Below are 17,255 nucleotides of genomic sequence, written 5' to 3' on the forward strand. Positions count from 1 at the left end.
AACACAGTGACGAGTTACATTGTGATCAAAACATCGAAACACAGTATCTTCAAATATAGAAGAGCAGCAAAATAAGAAAAACAAAGGCCCGTATTTATACTTTTTTTGCGCCGCATTTGCTTCGTTTTTTGACGCAAAAACGGCGCAAACTTGCAAAATACCATTGGCCCATATTTATACTTTTTGACGCAAAACTGCGCTAACGCACTTTTGCGTCAAAAAAATTAGCGCCGGCTAACGCCATTCTGAAGCGCCATGCGGGCGCAGTATATAAGCAATGACGTTAGCCGGCGTTAGCTGCCGGCGCTGCATTGAAAAAAACTACGTACACCAGGCAGCGCCGGCGTAGGGGGATATGGAGCTTGGGCGTGAAAAAATGGGGCAAGTCAGGCTGAGGCAAATTTTTCGCCTCAACCCGATTTGCACCATTTTTTTCCACTCCTAACCCCCATAGAAATGACTCCTGTCTTAGCAAAGACAGGAGTCATGCCCCCTTGCCCAATGGCCATGCCCAGGGGACTTCTGTCCCCTGGGCATGGTCATTGGGCATAGCGGCATGTAGGGGGGCACGAATCAGGCCCCCCTATGCCACAAAAAATGTTTTAAAAAAATACTTACCAGAACTTACCTTATTGTCCCTGGGATGGGTCCCTCCAGCCTTGGGTGTCCTCCTGGGGTGGGCAAGGGTGACAGGGGGGGTCCCTGGGGGCATGGGAGGGCACCTCTGGGCTCCTTCCGAGCCCACAGGTCCCTTAACGCCTGCCTTTTCCAGGCGCTAAAAAACTGCGCAAAAGCGGCCGTATGTCATTTTTTTTGACCCGCCCACTCCCGGGCGTGAATTTTGCCCGGGAGTGTAAATACGGCACACATGCCGCGGAGTCACTTTTTTAGACGGGAACGCCTACCTTGCATATAATTAACGCAAAGTAGGTGTCCACGCTAAAAAAGGACGCAAACTCCATGGACTTTGGCGCTAGACGCGTCTAACGCCAAAGTATAAATATGGAGTTAGTTTTGTGTCGGAATTGCGTCAAAAAAAACGACGCAATTCCGGCGCAAACAGAGTATAAATATGCCCCATTGTATTTTGTAGGTTTGCGCCGTTTTACGTCAAAAAGCGGCGCAAATGCGGTGCTAAAAAAAGTATAAACACGGGCCAAAATGTTTAAAAATATGTTTATGAGATCTTAAATCCAACAGGCAGTTATTAAAAATAACACAGCTCACCATGAAGCAGTGCTTACTTTGTGCTTGTTGTTTCCGATGCTGAGCACCGGCACTTATTTTTGAGGGCCGGGACTTCTTCTTCTGCCTCAAGCATTTGCTGCGAGCAAAAGACACATATGGGAAAGACGGAGGAAGGGAAAAATGAAAAAGCGTCACAAAGGTAGAAATCAGAAAGCTGTAAGAGTGAGCTGAAGGGGCAGTGAGTGGCTTTATATGGGTTAAAGAGGTCCGAAATGGCCTCATGATTGCGTCACCTCAGTATTCCGTGTTCCCACATTTAACTGCAGCAGCCACGTGTTTAAGAAGAGGGCTTTGGGCACCGGCACCTTTTTATTTACAAATTAAGCTCTGCTATGAAGACATAACAAGACTTTGACAAAATGGAAGTTCAGGTGTTGTTCCCCCACAAGATGAGATGTAGAAAGCACACAACGTCCACAAAGCATGCAACACACATTTTAAATTGAATGAACAGATCAACAAAATAAAAAAACGTAACAAATCTGATTTGTGTCACTGTCGTTTTTAAAAGGGAGCTTTCCCATTTGTATCAACTAGTGCTTTATAAACACGGCTAAACCGAACAAAGACCTTTCTCAGAATCTAAAGACATTTTTGAAAACCTTACAATATGTATGGTTAACTGTAAATAGAGTTCAATAAGTGCATTTGCTCCTATTTTCCCAAATATTGGGTGCCACTGGCCCGTTTTTCACAATCGGACGGTGCAATATTCAAAAGTCACACATGCAAAAAAAAAAGAACTCTCAGGGCACTAAACTTGATTTCATGTTAAAACAGATTACGTCAGAGCCTTTGTGCTGATGGAACACGTTCCCAGTTTTTTTTTATTCTGGCAGTTTTTGTTTAGCACGTGCTCATCCTTTAACAAAGCCCCAAAGCGTTTTTTGTTTAATCAACCAAGAGGCTACTCCTATTTGTTGTGTGCTAGAAATGGGGTCTTTAGTTGGCAGTCAGGTTACCCCCTGTCCAAGCAAGGACCCTCACTCTAGTGAGGGCAAAGGAGAAACACACCTGGTTAACCCCCACCCACCCTCTTGGAAGCTTGGCACGAGCAGGCAGACTGAACTCAGTGTGTAAAGTATTTGTACCAACACACACAGTAATACAGTGACAACACTACAAAATGTACACCACACCAGTTTAGAAAAATAAGTAACATTTATCTAAATCAAACAAGACCAAAATGACAAAAAAAAACATACACAAGTTAAATATGAATTTTCAAAAGAATAAGAGTCTTACTCCATAGAAAACAATGGAAATGATGATTTTGCACAAAGTACCTGATTTGCATCAAAATAAAGCCGCACGGGCGAGCGTGTGTCAGAAAAGTCAGTGATGTGCACTTTCACAGGCAGAAGCAGCAACTGCATGATAACCTAACAAAGCACAGTCACAAGCAGGGGCAGCACTTCTCCTCACCTCTTCAGCTCGTCTCCTTTGCAGAGGTTCCTCTTGAATCCAAAAGTGATCTTCAAGAAATCTAAAGTATGGGGTTTTGGGTCGACTGCTTGTACCCCTTTCTGCCTTTGAAGTAGGCAAACTTCAAAGGAAAGTCTCTGTTGTTCACAAGATCCTGCATTGCCCAGACCAGGCTAGAGGCACACACCAGGAGGTTGGAGACTGCATTGTGAGAGGGCAGGCACACCCTTTCAGGTGTAAGTGACCACTCCTCCCCTCCACTCTAGCACAGACGGCCCATCTGGATATGCAAGCAACACTCCAGCACCCTTTGTCTCACTGTCGAGACAGGATTCACAAACAGCCCAATTGTCAAACTGACCCAGACAGGAAATCCACAAACAGGCAGAGTCACAGAATGGTTAAAGCAAGAAAATGCCCACTTTCTAAAAGTGGCATTTTCAAACTAACAATCTAAAAAACAACTTCACTAAAAGATGTATTTTAAAATTGTGAGTTCAGAGACTCCATATTTCTATCTGCTCTCAAAGGGAATCTGCACTTTAAAGTTATTTAAAGACATCCCCCATGTTAACCTATAAGAGAAATAGGCCTTACAACAGTGAAAAACGAATTTAGCAGTATTTCACTGTTAGAACATGTAAAACACACCAGAGCATGTTCCACCTTTAACATACACTGCACCCTGCCCATGGAGCTACCTAGGTCATATCTTAGGGGTGCTTTACATGTATAAAAAGCGAAGTTTTAGGCCTGGCAAGTCGGTACACTTGCCAGGTCAAATTGGCATGTTAAAACTGCACACACAGACACTGCAGTGGCAGGTCTGAGCCATGTTTACAGGGCTACTAATGTGGGTGGAACAACCAGTGCTACATGCCCACTAGCAGCATTTGATTGGGCACCTCTAGTGCACTTTACTAGGGACTTACTAGTTAATCAAATATGCCAATCATGGAAAGCCAATTACGCATACATTTTACACAGGAGCTCTTGCACTTTAGCACTGGTCAGCAGTAGTAAAGTGCCCAGAGTACCAAATACGGCAAAACAGAGTCCAGCACACAGTCAAAACATGGGAAGCAGAGGCAAAAAAGACAGGGCAGACCACCTCCTGATTTTGCAATGACTATTGATCACACTTATCATCTTCATAATAACACCTTCCCCAAAGCAAAGCAAAATGCAATCCCTAGAATTAAAATGAAATCCTGAGAGAAGGAAGAGAAGCAGGAACATTCATCATCAAATTACTATGGAGTAATCCCATGTCCACCACTAAAGCATTCAGTCAAATGAAACCCCTACTACCAACACAAATTAAAGTTCAAAAAGTAACAAAAAGAAGCAGAAAATATATATCCAGGGAAGAGAATCCTAGAAAATATTCAGTGGACACCAGTGAAGTTAGGAGCTTCTGAAACACCTCCACCACAATCTTCTATAACAATAGAGAACCATAGATATGGACAAAATACTTACATGCGCAAGTGATTCTAGCACCAACATGCGGTTTGTCTTTTTTTAAATTCAAATAGCACTCCCTACTACACCAATTAATAAATTAACTAAATTAAACCATATATATGAAATACTTTGAAACTATAGGATGGTTTGGAGCGATTTAAAAAAATCTATGTTTAACTTCTTTGGATGGAATGCGAAACTGGACAACCCTCAAAAGAAGTTGTTTTTGATTATGTAAACTACTGCATTAATTTCAACTTTCCTTTGGCTATTTTTACAAACGTATAACATTCATATAAAGCTGGATACAAGTTAATATTTTCTCCTTTGAGAAGTTATAATTTCTTCAAAAAACCAAGCATTGGCAAAAATATTAGGTCTTGTCTATAAGAGCTAGTGGCTATGATAATGTTTTGCAACCATGCCGTACTGAATGACAGGCGATCTAGGAGCCTGGAGTAGCAGCATGGAGGGGGGAGAAATATATGAGGGAGACAGCAGAAAAACACACAAACTCTCCAAGAGGTCTTAAACAAAAAGAAAAAAGTAGTGCCTGAAAAATGAGAAGTGGAAGGACACAGTAATGCATCCATGCTCCAGGGGATAGATAAACTCATTAAGAGGAATGACGCCTAAACAAGCTGACAAATAAGAAGCACCAAATGAGAATGACTATGAAGACTACCAATGATAAGGTGTGAGCAGCCTCTAAGTTCCCTGTAAGGTAGCAAAAGGTATTGCAGGAGGCAAAGCATGTGCTGTCTTAGCTGAGAACCAATGAGATATCACTAAGCCACATTTTCATCCAGTAAGTACTTCATCAGCATTTAGTCCTTCATACCTTTCATCACATATACTTCTTCAATATAGTAATTATCAGTTTGGTATTTCCCCTAGCTCATATCAACCCATGAAGCAGTTAGTGAGAATGAATACTATGTGTTGGATGCACCCACCATCGCTAAGCTGGGGCGTGATAATGCTGTGGCGTGATAATGCTGTGGCTGCACCAGGTTGCCGATAGACAACTGACACTCAGAGCGCTTCCCTCGCAGAGGAGAGTTAGGCTCACTTGAGGGCTCAAATTACCAGAGCTTTGAGATGCAAAATTACTATGATGAAACATAGTGATCTAAAGCAAAGGTGTCAATGCAGCACACCCTCCTGCTGGTATGAATGTGGCTTTGCTGTCTAACAATGGATTGTAATTTTAACCAGAAGAAAAGCTGAGTAAAAAACACAGCTTCTTCAAAATATGTACTCTGCAATAGTAAATACCTTTTTAGGTTTGCATAAAGAAGGGGATCCCTGAAGTGTTCCTAGTTCCAGTAGAAACCTGAACACCAACAACTCATGGATTAGAAGTCAGGCAGTGAGCTGAGTAAGGTAGAGGGTTACACTGATGCTTTCGGATAAGCCATTGGCATGCAAGGCATTGGAACTTTGCTTTAATACCTTAGAAAATGATTGAAGACACTGAACATCCACTTAAGACCAACAAATGCAAATCATACACAAGCAGTGGGTAACCTCTTGGACTGAACTTCACACTATATGAGGTCTATGGCAATGAGTTTAGCTTTTCAGTCTGAAGAGGGTTTCATCTTTCAGGTTCCTCTATTCTGAAGGGAACTCAACCAAGGGAGAAACTTTCTTGGTGGCTTTTGATTAAAAGAAAAGACAAGCCAAGCTACAAATGAATAGAATTATAGAAATAAAGAGTATGGGATACCACCCGCATGTAAACAGTGGCTAATTTGAGGCGGTGATTGTCAGTGAGGACAACCGGCACTAATTTTTTGGGGCTTTGCCTTATTGTTCCTCATCAGACATTTTCAGAAAAAAAGAGAGAAAAACACACAGAGAAGAAAGAAGTAGAAAGAAAAAGATTGAAAACATGTTAAAAAGGAAGAAAGGAGGAACCTGCAAGAATGAGATACAATGGCAGGGAGTGCCTGGTGGTGGTTTAATGAGGCATGAGGTGTATCACACTATGTAGACTTGGTATTTGGCGTCCCAACATGTAACAAAACAAACAGCAGGATCCTGAGCAGAGCTTTGGGCACCGGCATTCATTCTTTTACAAATGAAGCACTTCATATAAACCAAAGAAACCTTTTTCCTACAAGAGTTACTTAATCAATGAGAAAATGTTGTGAAGTATAAATGAATCTAGGGAGTCCAAGGGCAAACAAAACCTTATGGTGGTGTCAGAGTATGATCAACTACAGACAAAAAGTGTGGTGGGTAGTAATTTGGAGGAATAATGGGGTCCAGTAATGACCCAGAGGTGCAGGCATGAAATGCACACTTTGAACTCATGGTCAGGTGTGGCAGCTTCATCAGCATGGATGAAACCAATCAGGCTAAAACAACAGGAGAGAGGAGAAGAAAACCTAGTACAAGGACGGCAGCCCCTGCGAAGGAACAGCAACACTTTTTGGGGTGGAATATGTTCACAAAAAATGCAAAAATGTTGGATTTATTGGGCGGAAGCATGAGTGGGTACAATTGCAATGGCATCTTTATTTTATTAGTTAAATAACAATCAACTTGTAATTCTGACCCGTGTGTAAACATATGTTTATGTACTGGTTGGAAAAAATGAAAGACTCATAATCAGGCCTCAAGTTATTTGTCCAAAATCAATGTGTTGAGCCGAGGCCGGGATTTGAATCTGGTGCCTAATGCCCCAATGTCTGCAGCTCCAGTCATTAGACAATATCTCTAGCAACCTAGACCATATCTCCTCCTCTTTCTTTAAAATGACCCCACCTTTTAGCCAAAAGGAGAGTTATGATTGGCCAGGGTGCTGGAGGTAGGGGTGCTGTAGATGGTGCAGCACCCTTAAAAGAACCTTGCAGGGGGTCAGGCGGAGCATAAGAAAGACAAAGGCCTTTAACTTTTCTTTTTTATCTTGTTGCATTAGCAGTGTATCCAAAGACAGAGGTCAGATGTCCAAAGACAAAGGTCAAATGTCAGACAATTGTTTACCGACAAATGAATGTATATTCTTTTAACATGTAGATTGGTGTTCACTTGTCCTTTCCAGTTGCGGCTCCTCCGTTAAGGTGACGGAGTATCACACCAGTGCTCTCTCAGCAGTGAAAACAAGACAAAATAATAACAAAACAGGTTATTGTCATTTTATTTTTCCACGCTGAGCTGAGTCAAGAGCGGGGTGGCACTGGGCCACCCTGATTGAAAGCAGCTGCAGCAGTGAGGAGGGGTGGGCACTGCAGCAAAAGTGTGCATGTCAGTTTGGCCAGCCGTCTTAGGACGGCTAAACTGACATGCGCACTTAGATCTCTCCATCAGATCTGTGGTGCACAGCCAGGCGGAGTACAGGCACAGGTTCCCAGGACCCGACTGAGTTTCAAACCAGACTGCTCAGACCCATCTTGGTGCCTTTCTCATGCTGGGTATTACTAGCATGAGAGCAGTGTCTGGATAGGGGAGTCTGGGAGCCTTTGCATGGAGTGCCAGGATTCAAGGGGAGCAGAAGAGCACACAAGCATTGAGATGGTGGCTGGCAGGTAAGTGCTATTTTAATTATTTCTCCCCCTGTGCTGTCCCCCACGCTGCTTCCCATGCTAACCTCCCTCCACCACTTTGCGCTGCCCCACCACTTTTCTTTCTCAGCCTCTGTTCCTTTCTCTAATTGCATGGCGAGGGAAATCTGTAAAGTGAACCAAATTACAATTTTACTGAGGTACAGGAAAGGTTTTAAGGATGCCAGCTGTTTTATAACACACAACAGTCCGTTATGTAGTTGTAAATGAACTGTGCAGATATTTCAAAACATATTGGCATCAAGGAAAGTCATTACAATGAAAATGTGCTCTTTGTAAATTTTATATCCTACCATGCCACAGTCATATATTTGGGACAGGGTGCTCCAAAACACACTCCTGAACACACAGAACTTCCCCACCACTCTCCTGCTGAATGGGCCTTTCAGGTTTTCTTCACTTGTTCTGTGTAAAGCTTGGACTTTTGACCACGTCTATGACTTTCGTTACGTAACATTGATGGCACTACTCCCACTCTGAAAATTGTTCCCGCACTATTGATTATGGGTAGGTCGGCACTCCGCAACCTTTCGGATAGGTTAACACACTATAAACACCACACATGCAAACGTTGGAGGGCTGCGCCCTCAAATTCTTCTTAAGGATTAGTCTTGCATGGCCTACTGACTATCTGCTTCCGGCAGCTTTGCCAAGTGTCACGCATCTCGGGCTATATTAACTCATTTCACTATTTCTCTGCAGCTGTCACGCAAATTGTAGAGAGCCACTCGGGCTCTGCTATACATTGTTGCCCATCAAGGGTGCGAGGGCGGGCCGCAGCCCGATGTTATAAATAAAGTTGAGGATGATGACCCGGCAGTTCCGGAAAGAATTTGACTAGTTTGTGTGTCTGTGCGCAGACGATAGCGGGCCCTGCACCTCATCACACAAATCAGCAGAGTTCAGCTAACAGTTTGTTTGAAATTGGCAGTTCATAAGTAAAAGTAACAGGTTTCTCATTTCTTAGGCTTATATTAGTGTATAAACACAAAAATGTGTTATTGGTTTTTTAAGTGGAACCCCTCCTTTTATAAGCAAAAAGCATTGAATACCTATTACTTCATTCAAGGCACGTACCTGATGAAATGTTGCGCTTTTGCTGATTACAGTTTATGAAATTTCAATCATGCCTATTTTGTGTCCTCTGAAGAGAAATGCACACTCCACATACTTTAGAAATTAGCAGAATCCCATGAATGTCAATAAATCGGTATATGCAAAGTATAACTTCTTTTAGGGCCAGATGTAGGAAACTTTTGTGAGTTGCAAATGGCCCGATTCGCAATTTGCGACCCCGCAAAATCGGAAATGGGATGCAAAAATCCCATTTCCCACTCGCAAAATGCGATGCGAGCCATTACCGACTCGCAAAAATAGCGACCCCATTTTGCGACCCGCTAATAGCAAGTCGCAATTTGCGAGTCGCAACCCAAATGCAATAGCCGCTCGCAAATTGCGACTAGTCGCAAAAAGCCCATTTTGCACTTCCAATTTACCACTAACTCAGAGCAGGTGGTAACGAGAACCAAAGTATAAAAGGAGACCCAGAAGGCACCTGGGTTACTCAAGATGGCGGAGATATATGTGATAGGAAGGAGGAGGAGAGTCCACGCCGCACAGCAGAGGAGGAGGAGGATCCAGAGACAGGAGAAGATATACAGAACCAGGCAGACACTTTTCCAGCAAACTGAGGAGGAGATTTATGATAAATATAGACTCAGCAGTGCAGCAATATTAGATTTAATAGAACTACTCAATCCACAGCTACAACGCCAGACTGTGCGCGGCTGCGCCATCCCTACACATGTGCAAGTGCTTTGCTCACTGCACCTCTTGGCCTCGGGTAGCTATCAGGGGGTCATTGCCGTGGCAGGTGGGGTATCCCAAAGTTCACTCTCACGGTTCTTCAGGGCATTCCTAGATGCCATACTCACACACATGTCCAGATACATATACCTACCCAGGAATGAGGCAGAAATCAACAGTACCAAGTTGGAATTCTACAGGATTGCCAACTTCCCCCATGTCATAGGGTGTGTAGACGGGACACATATACAAATATGCCCTCCTGCAAATCTGGAATATCTGTTCCGCAATAGGAAGCGTACCCACTCACTCAACATCCAGGTGGTATGTGACGCCCATTATGTTATCACTGACATGGTTGCCAAATTTCCAGGGAGTACACATGACTCTTACATTTTCAGGCACAGTGGGATACACCAACGCCTAGAACGTGAGACGGATATCTCCTAGGTATAGATGAATACACCTTGCAGACATACACACAGGTCAATGTGGAACCCATCTATGCCCGGCTAACATTGTACATTTTGTGCCACACAGGTGACAGTGCGTATGCACTTCGACCATGGATACTTACCCCGTACTTAACACCCAGCAATGAGACAGAGAGGCGATACAACAGTGCACATAAGAGGACCAGAAATATCATAGAACGGAAGATTCAGATGCCTCCACAGAAGTGGAGGTGCCCTCCAGTATACCCCAATAACAGCTTTCAAGATTGTTGTCGCATGCGCTATCCTGCACAACATTGCCACCAGACGTGGGCTACCTCTCACCCCAGAAGACCCAGATTCGGAGGATGAAGAGCGAGAGCTACCACATCGCCATCATGGGGATAGAAGCATCGCAAATCAAGGCAGACTGAGACGGGAACACATTGCAAACCAATACTTTGGAAGGTACGTGCTAACTGTCACCACACTCACTAATGTCACACACAAGGTCCAGGTGTGAAGTGGAACTAACAAGTGTTTTAATTTGTGCAACCAAAAAAAAACTATATACATTGACAACAGTTCAGGGGCTGTAACAGTCCTCCTGGCATGAGGACACATTGACCTCATGTGCCCCAACCCCAGGACAGTGTGGAGCTCATATCCTACGCCGGCCTCGGCCAGCATGGCTGGTACCAGGGGTGTCAGCAGTGCCCTGCCTTGCGCTTCCACTGAGCAACACCCTGGTGTCACTGGCAGAGACACTGCTGATGGTGGAGCCCTCCTCGCTGTCTTGCGGCGTGTCAGCCACGCCCCTGGCCACCTGCAGTGTCTCCATAATATCAACAGCATGGCTGAGACAGCCCAGTCCACGTGCCACATCACTGGCAAAGTGGCCCATGTCAACTTGGAGGCTGACCGTGCGCCTAGAAAGGCCAGTAGTGTTCACAGCCAGCCTGACTATGGAGGCAGACATGCGGTCCAGCCGGTTAAGTAGCTGCCTGTCAAGACGCCTTGCACCCTCTCTCTCAGTTATGAGTTCAGCCACAAGTTGTCTCATGGAGAGTGCAAGGTCGCCCACATGTGTCTTCAGTTGTTGCAACTCCGTGTGTACAAGCTGCATGCGTCTGCCTTGGTTTCGCTCCATGCGCCGCAATGCCCCTGTAATTCACCTAATCTCCTGTGTTTGCAGGCGCTGACCCCGTAGGAGTGCGGCCTCAGCAGGTGACATGGAGGCGTCCCCTGACTCTGCCTGCCGCTCTGATGGTACATTTACACGTCACCTGCGACGCAGTGGAGGCTCTGTGTCTTCTACAGTGGCACTGTGGCTGGGACCAGGTGTTGGATCACACACCACTATGGCAACTGCTGTATCATGAGAGGACTGAGTGTTGGTGGTGCAGGTCTCAGTAGTGGCTGGTCCTGATTCATCTGTTGGCTGCTGGCTGACCAGTGGCCCCTGGATGCTTTGGCTGGTGGGGGTGTCTTGTGGGAGACCTGTGGGACATAGGGAACACACTGTCAGTATTTACTATCTGTTATATGCTTCCTAATAAACTGTTGCCTATCAACTGCCTACTTGACTACATTGCCCATAATGCACCATTCTGGTGGTTGCTACTCTGAAATGGAGCTATTTTGGTTGTTCATGCTACTGTGTACAAGGTGGGTGGGGGTATGGCATTATTGAGGGTACATGCATGTCTCATGGTACTCACCGGTTGATGGTCCTGGCTCTGATGTATCCAGATCTCCCATCCCGCACACTGCCTCTGGCTCCAGGGTCTCCTCAACTCTTTCCTCCAGGGGTGTGGGTGGTGGTATTGTGGACGGTCCCCCTCCAGTGCCTCTCATCTCCCGGAGCCGCTCTGCCACCCTCTCCTTGGTCCGGGAGCGCAGGTCATACCACCTTTTTTTTTATTCTTTGATGCTCCGGTGGCTGACACCCAGGGAGTTCACTTTGTCTTGGATGTCCGTCCAGAATCTTCTATTCTCCACCTCTGGCACAGTGAGGGCTGCCTTCCCAAAAAGTTGGTCATGGTGCTGGAAGCACTCCTCTGTCAGCACCTCCAGCTCTTTCTGTGCAAATTTAAGTTTGCGCTTCCTTGGTGTCTCAGCCATGGTAGCTGCTGTTCTCTCTGTTTGCAGTTCTGCTGTTAAAATAGGTGTGGTCCTCCCTCCTCCCAGGTGTATTTGTAAACTTCCTGGCTGTGATGTCATCATCATGAGCCAGGAAGTGTTTTCCAGAGTGTTCTGCAGCACCTGCATTCAATTTGCGGCACAGTCGCAATTTGCGACACCCACTCGCAAATTGCGTGTTCATTTTTAGCGCGGTCGCAAAAAGCGACCTCGCAAACAGCGGACTCGCAATCTGCGGTGCAACTTCATTTGTGAGTCGCAAATTGAAGTCGCGTTTTCTTCTTGGATACCATTTAGCGAGTCGGAAATTGCGAGTCGCAATGACTCACAATTTCCGACTCGTTAAATTTTTCCTACCTACATCTGGCCCTTAGTTCTTTTTTATGCTTTTACTGCGTCTTTTAGACGTGCGACGCCCCCTAGCTGTCAACAGAGGCAGCCCGGCTTTAGCTTCACAATAATGTAGAGTCAACACAGTATTATGTAGTGTGTGTGTTCGGTTCCCAGCCTGAGGTCTGAAAGGCGCACTGAGATGCTCTGCCTCTGAGACTTGTGACACTATTCCATAAATAAAGAGGTTAAAAATTAAAATCTGCCTCATTACGCGATCACGATTCCTTTTACTGAAAATAAAATGTCACTCATTATATCACACGTCACTCAATTAATTTACGATAGTTTCGGGTAAAAGGAAGAGGCATTTCATCTAACTGGGGAGATGCAGGAGGGGCACCGTTAATTCCCACTGACTTAACTGTCTTGGAATTAAAACAAATGTCATCCGCTTCTAAGGCTGACAAACAATCTGTTCACCACTAGGTGGAGCCAGAGATCCACTAATAGAAACAACGCTCAGTATTGGAAAGCGTTGCGATTACCCTGCTTCTACTAGAATTTAGACAAAACACTGAGAGGACAATGTGCAAACCAGTTTGTTCAATTGTGTGTGGGGCAGTGTATGGATGAGAATTTAGGACCTAACATATCAAACAGTTGATCAACAAGTACAACATTGTATTCATAAATTAAACAAAAATAATATGTAGCCAGGTACTTTTACAGTAGACGAATTAAAGTTTGCACACCAGGCTACTGTTTGTACGTTTAACATAATGCTGTATGTGCCAGTCAGATACGTGGTAAAATATTGCTTCCTGTGTACAGGATGGGACGGGTGACGGTCTGTAGAACGGCTTTGTGAGTGGATAAGAGAGAGGAGGTGCTAACGTCGTTCTCTTGTTTTGATTGGTGGTCCACGGGCTCTGCTAGAAGCAAAGGGTGTTTACAGTAGGCATTGAAAGACTGCAGTGAAACCTATCTACGTGACGGGCGGTAACGTGCCCCTGATATTAAGAATAACTGCCCTCCTGCCATTACAGGGATTGATTGCATGAAAGTACATTTCAGCCATTAAAACAGACGCAAATAGCTGGTCGTGGTAAAATAAATAGAAATAGCTTGAAAAGAGATTACAAGGTATGGCAAAACTTTGAAGCCGGAAGGAGAAAATAAAACATGAACTCCAAATACTTTCAGCACAGTAAAATAATGCAAGTGGACGTATGACCTTTTTCATCTATTCTTTCATCTTGTGAAATGCCACGAAACATTTGAAACTACGTTTTTGGTTCTGGACCTTCACTTAAGAAATCAGTGCATTCTGGGACTTTCAGTCCTCATTTGATTCCATAATGATGATTTGTAAAGTGAAAATCGAAGACTGATTACCCAACGTTTGGTGTAGATGGGCCAACTTGGCAAGCCCTACATGTGTCAAATGGCAGTAGTATAATAATGAAGATACTTCCTTGTATTGTCACGCATGCATGAGCATAGCAAAGAGGCCAGTGATGGAATGAGCAGGCAAAGAGCATTGCATTGCTGCTGACAAGTGATCATTCCAAAGAGGACACTGATTGGTCGGTGTACAGGCTGAAGTATTCCGTGACCTAGTGGAAGTGGTTCTGTAATGAGAGGCCAAGGATTGTTTGGCATGGAAAGCAATGAGTTTTCATGAGCAAGGAGTCTAAGTATTAAGTGGACATGGGATCTAGGTCTGAGTACATTGGTGCCTGTTTATCTGCTGGTCTGTGCACATGGTGGTACATTGCTCTCGCTGCATGCTTGCATGCATGTATCATCTATGACAATGGTGCATGGATGATCTGCATCTGTCCTAGGGTGGTCACATTACTCCAACACATACGGTTTCGAGGCCAGGATTTTCAATCTTCTAATTGTTGCGAATAGAATGTTATTTTTTATTAGTTCAATAGAAGCAACTCAAAACTACAAACACCCAGAATGTATTAACGTGTCCAATAAATCCCAGGACGGTAACCAGTGTCCGATAGGACATGAGCAGTGTGGTCAACCCTACCAAGGTTTACCCACACAAAGATCTAACCTGTCGGCTTTGTCAATCCTTGTTTCTGTTTTTAAAGTCAATTGGTAAAGAAATGAATGGCTAAATTATGGACCGAAATAAGCTGAATATGTTTCACTATTTTTAAAAACCTCTGTTACTACAGGAACATAACAATGGCACCCATGGGATATCTAGAAGTATGGCAATAGCACAGATATGGTTAATAGACGGGACCCACATGTTTGGAGGAGACCCTGAGTCCTGGCTCTTTCCCATCACATGGCCACAGTCAATGCGGTTGTTTCCTCTCACGCCAACCACACTAATATGGCAGGGCGGTACCAGAATATGGCTGTAAGAATATCGTCTGATATAAATATTGTACAAAAGTATCACCCCATTGGAGTTAATAATATTAGAAATTCTGGGTGATATTTTTGTAAACAAAATTCAGGATACAATATTTCTGCAGAAGATGTTCTGATATACAATCCACTGCAACTGTTCATTCAGGTCTTCTTGGTAAATGCAATTTCCAACTTCAAAGGTTCAGAATCCCACATCTAAAATGTTGCTGAGACTGAAAAAGTACAGTCTTATCTCCCCTGCCCTGTGCTTTCTGCAAGTGGGTGCCGCTCCTTGTGAATTGTACTCGTAGCTCTCTGCAGTCTTGAGGCTCACTTAGTAAAGGGGAAAACTGCGAGGTACATTCCCAAATGCACTCTCCAATATAAGGATCATGAATGTCTAGTGACCCTTTCTTCCAGCACGCCTAATCAAGGCCAAATGTCCTCTGGAACTCCCTTGCGCCTCTGATCTAGCTTGAAAGTAATCTCTTGAAATTTCAAAAAGCCTGAAAACTCCAGCTTTTCAATAAAGGATGGCTTTATTACTCATCATGTGTTTTTATGCCTTTGTTAGAAATGGGTCTTTAGTTGGCAGTCGTTTGTACTCTGTCCAAGTAGAGACCCATACTCTAGTCAGGGCAAGGGAGTCAAACAGCTGAAATAACCACTGCCCACCTCCTTGGTAGCTTGGCTCAAGCAGTTAGGCTTATCTCAGAGGCAATGTGTAAAGTATTTGTATACACACACAGTAACAGTAAGAATACCACAAAAGTACTCCACACCAGTTTAGAAAAATAGCCAATATTTATCTGAGTAAAACAAGACCAAAACAACAAAAATCCAACATATACAAGTAAAGATAACACTTTTTAAAGATTTAAATGAGTTTTAGTCCATAGGAAGCAATGGTCGTATCTTTTTAGCGCAAAGTACCTGGGATATGTCAAAACAAAGATGATATTGGCCCCAGGGGAGGTGAGGTGCCGAAAAAGCAAAGCAATGCGTTGGTTCCTTACTGCACGGGGGTGATGCGTTGATTCTTTCCTTGCAGGTGAGTTTGTGCATTGGTTCCTTACTGGCGGGGAAGGTGATGCGTTGAGTCTTTACTAGCAGGAAAGGCGATGCATTGATTTCCAGACATGCAGCCTTGGCTCCTAACTGCAGTGCGGGGTCGATAAGAAATTGATGCCCAGGGACAATGCATGTAAAATCCAGATGCACTGTAATGATGGAACCGCAGTGAAACAGGCACTGTGTTGATTCTTCAACCACAAGACAGGTGCGGCGTTGATTCTGCAGGCGTTGCATCGATATTTCATCTGCAGTGCATCAATGCCTGGGTTTTCCCCTTCAGGTCACAAGCTTACACTTCCAAGAGCCTACAGACTGGAATTGGCACCACTTGGCAAGTCAGGACTCTCAGCAGAAGAGCCCAGGCACTGACAGATTAAGTTGTTGATGTCCCTGAGACTTCTTAACAGGAGACAAGCTCAGTTCAAGCCCTTGGAGAATCTTGAAAAGCAGGATGTTGAAAGCAAAGTCCAGTCCTTTCACTCCCAGGACAGAAGCAGCAAGCAACAGGCCAGCACAACAAAACAACAGGCAGAGTGACAGTCCCTCCTACAGCATCCAGCTCTTGTTCCTGACAGAATAACATCAGTCCAGAAATATTCTATGTGGTGTCAGAGGCCCAGTACTTACACCTATTTCTGTTGAAGCAGGGCAAACGTCAAAGAGAAGTCTTTGTAATGCACAAGACCATGAGCCCTTTCCCTAGCCCCAAGCACACTTCCTGGGACTGGAGATTGCTTTGTGTAAGGACAGGCACAGCCCTATTCGTGTGCAAGTGTGAGCTCTTCCCACCACTCTAGCTCAGGAAGACCCATCAGCCTGGTGATGGGCCATTAACCCCTTCGCTGCCAGGCCTTTTCCCCCTCCTGTGCCAAGCCTTTTTTTGGCTATTTGGGGCAGTTCGCGCTTAGGCCCTCATAACTTTTTGTTCACATAAGCTACCCACGCCAAATTTGCATCCTTTTTTTCCAACACCCTAGGGATTCTAGAGGTACCCAGACTTTGTGGGTTCCCCAGAAGGAGGCCAAGAAATTAGCCAAAATACAGGGAAAATTTCTTTTTTTCAAAAAAATGGGAAAAAGGGCTGCAGAAGAAGGCTTGTGGTTTTTTCCCTGAAAATGACATCAACAAAGGGTGTGCGGTGCTAAAATCACCAGCTTCCCAGCTTTCAGGAACAGGCAGACTTAAATCAGAAAACCCAATTTTTCAACACAATTTTGGCATTTTACTGGGACATACCCCATTTTTATGATTTTTTGTGCTGTCAGCCTCCTTCCAGTCAGTGAAAGAAATGGGCATGAAACCAATGCTGGATCCCAGAAACCACAACATTTCTGAAAAGTAGACAAAATTCTGAATTCAACAAGGGGTAATT

This window comes from Pleurodeles waltl, chromosome 4_2, assembly GCF_031143425.1.
Source record: "Pleurodeles waltl isolate 20211129_DDA chromosome 4_2, aPleWal1.hap1.20221129, whole genome shotgun sequence".
Classification (NCBI taxonomy): domain Eukaryota; kingdom Metazoa; phylum Chordata; class Amphibia; order Caudata; family Salamandridae; genus Pleurodeles; species Pleurodeles waltl.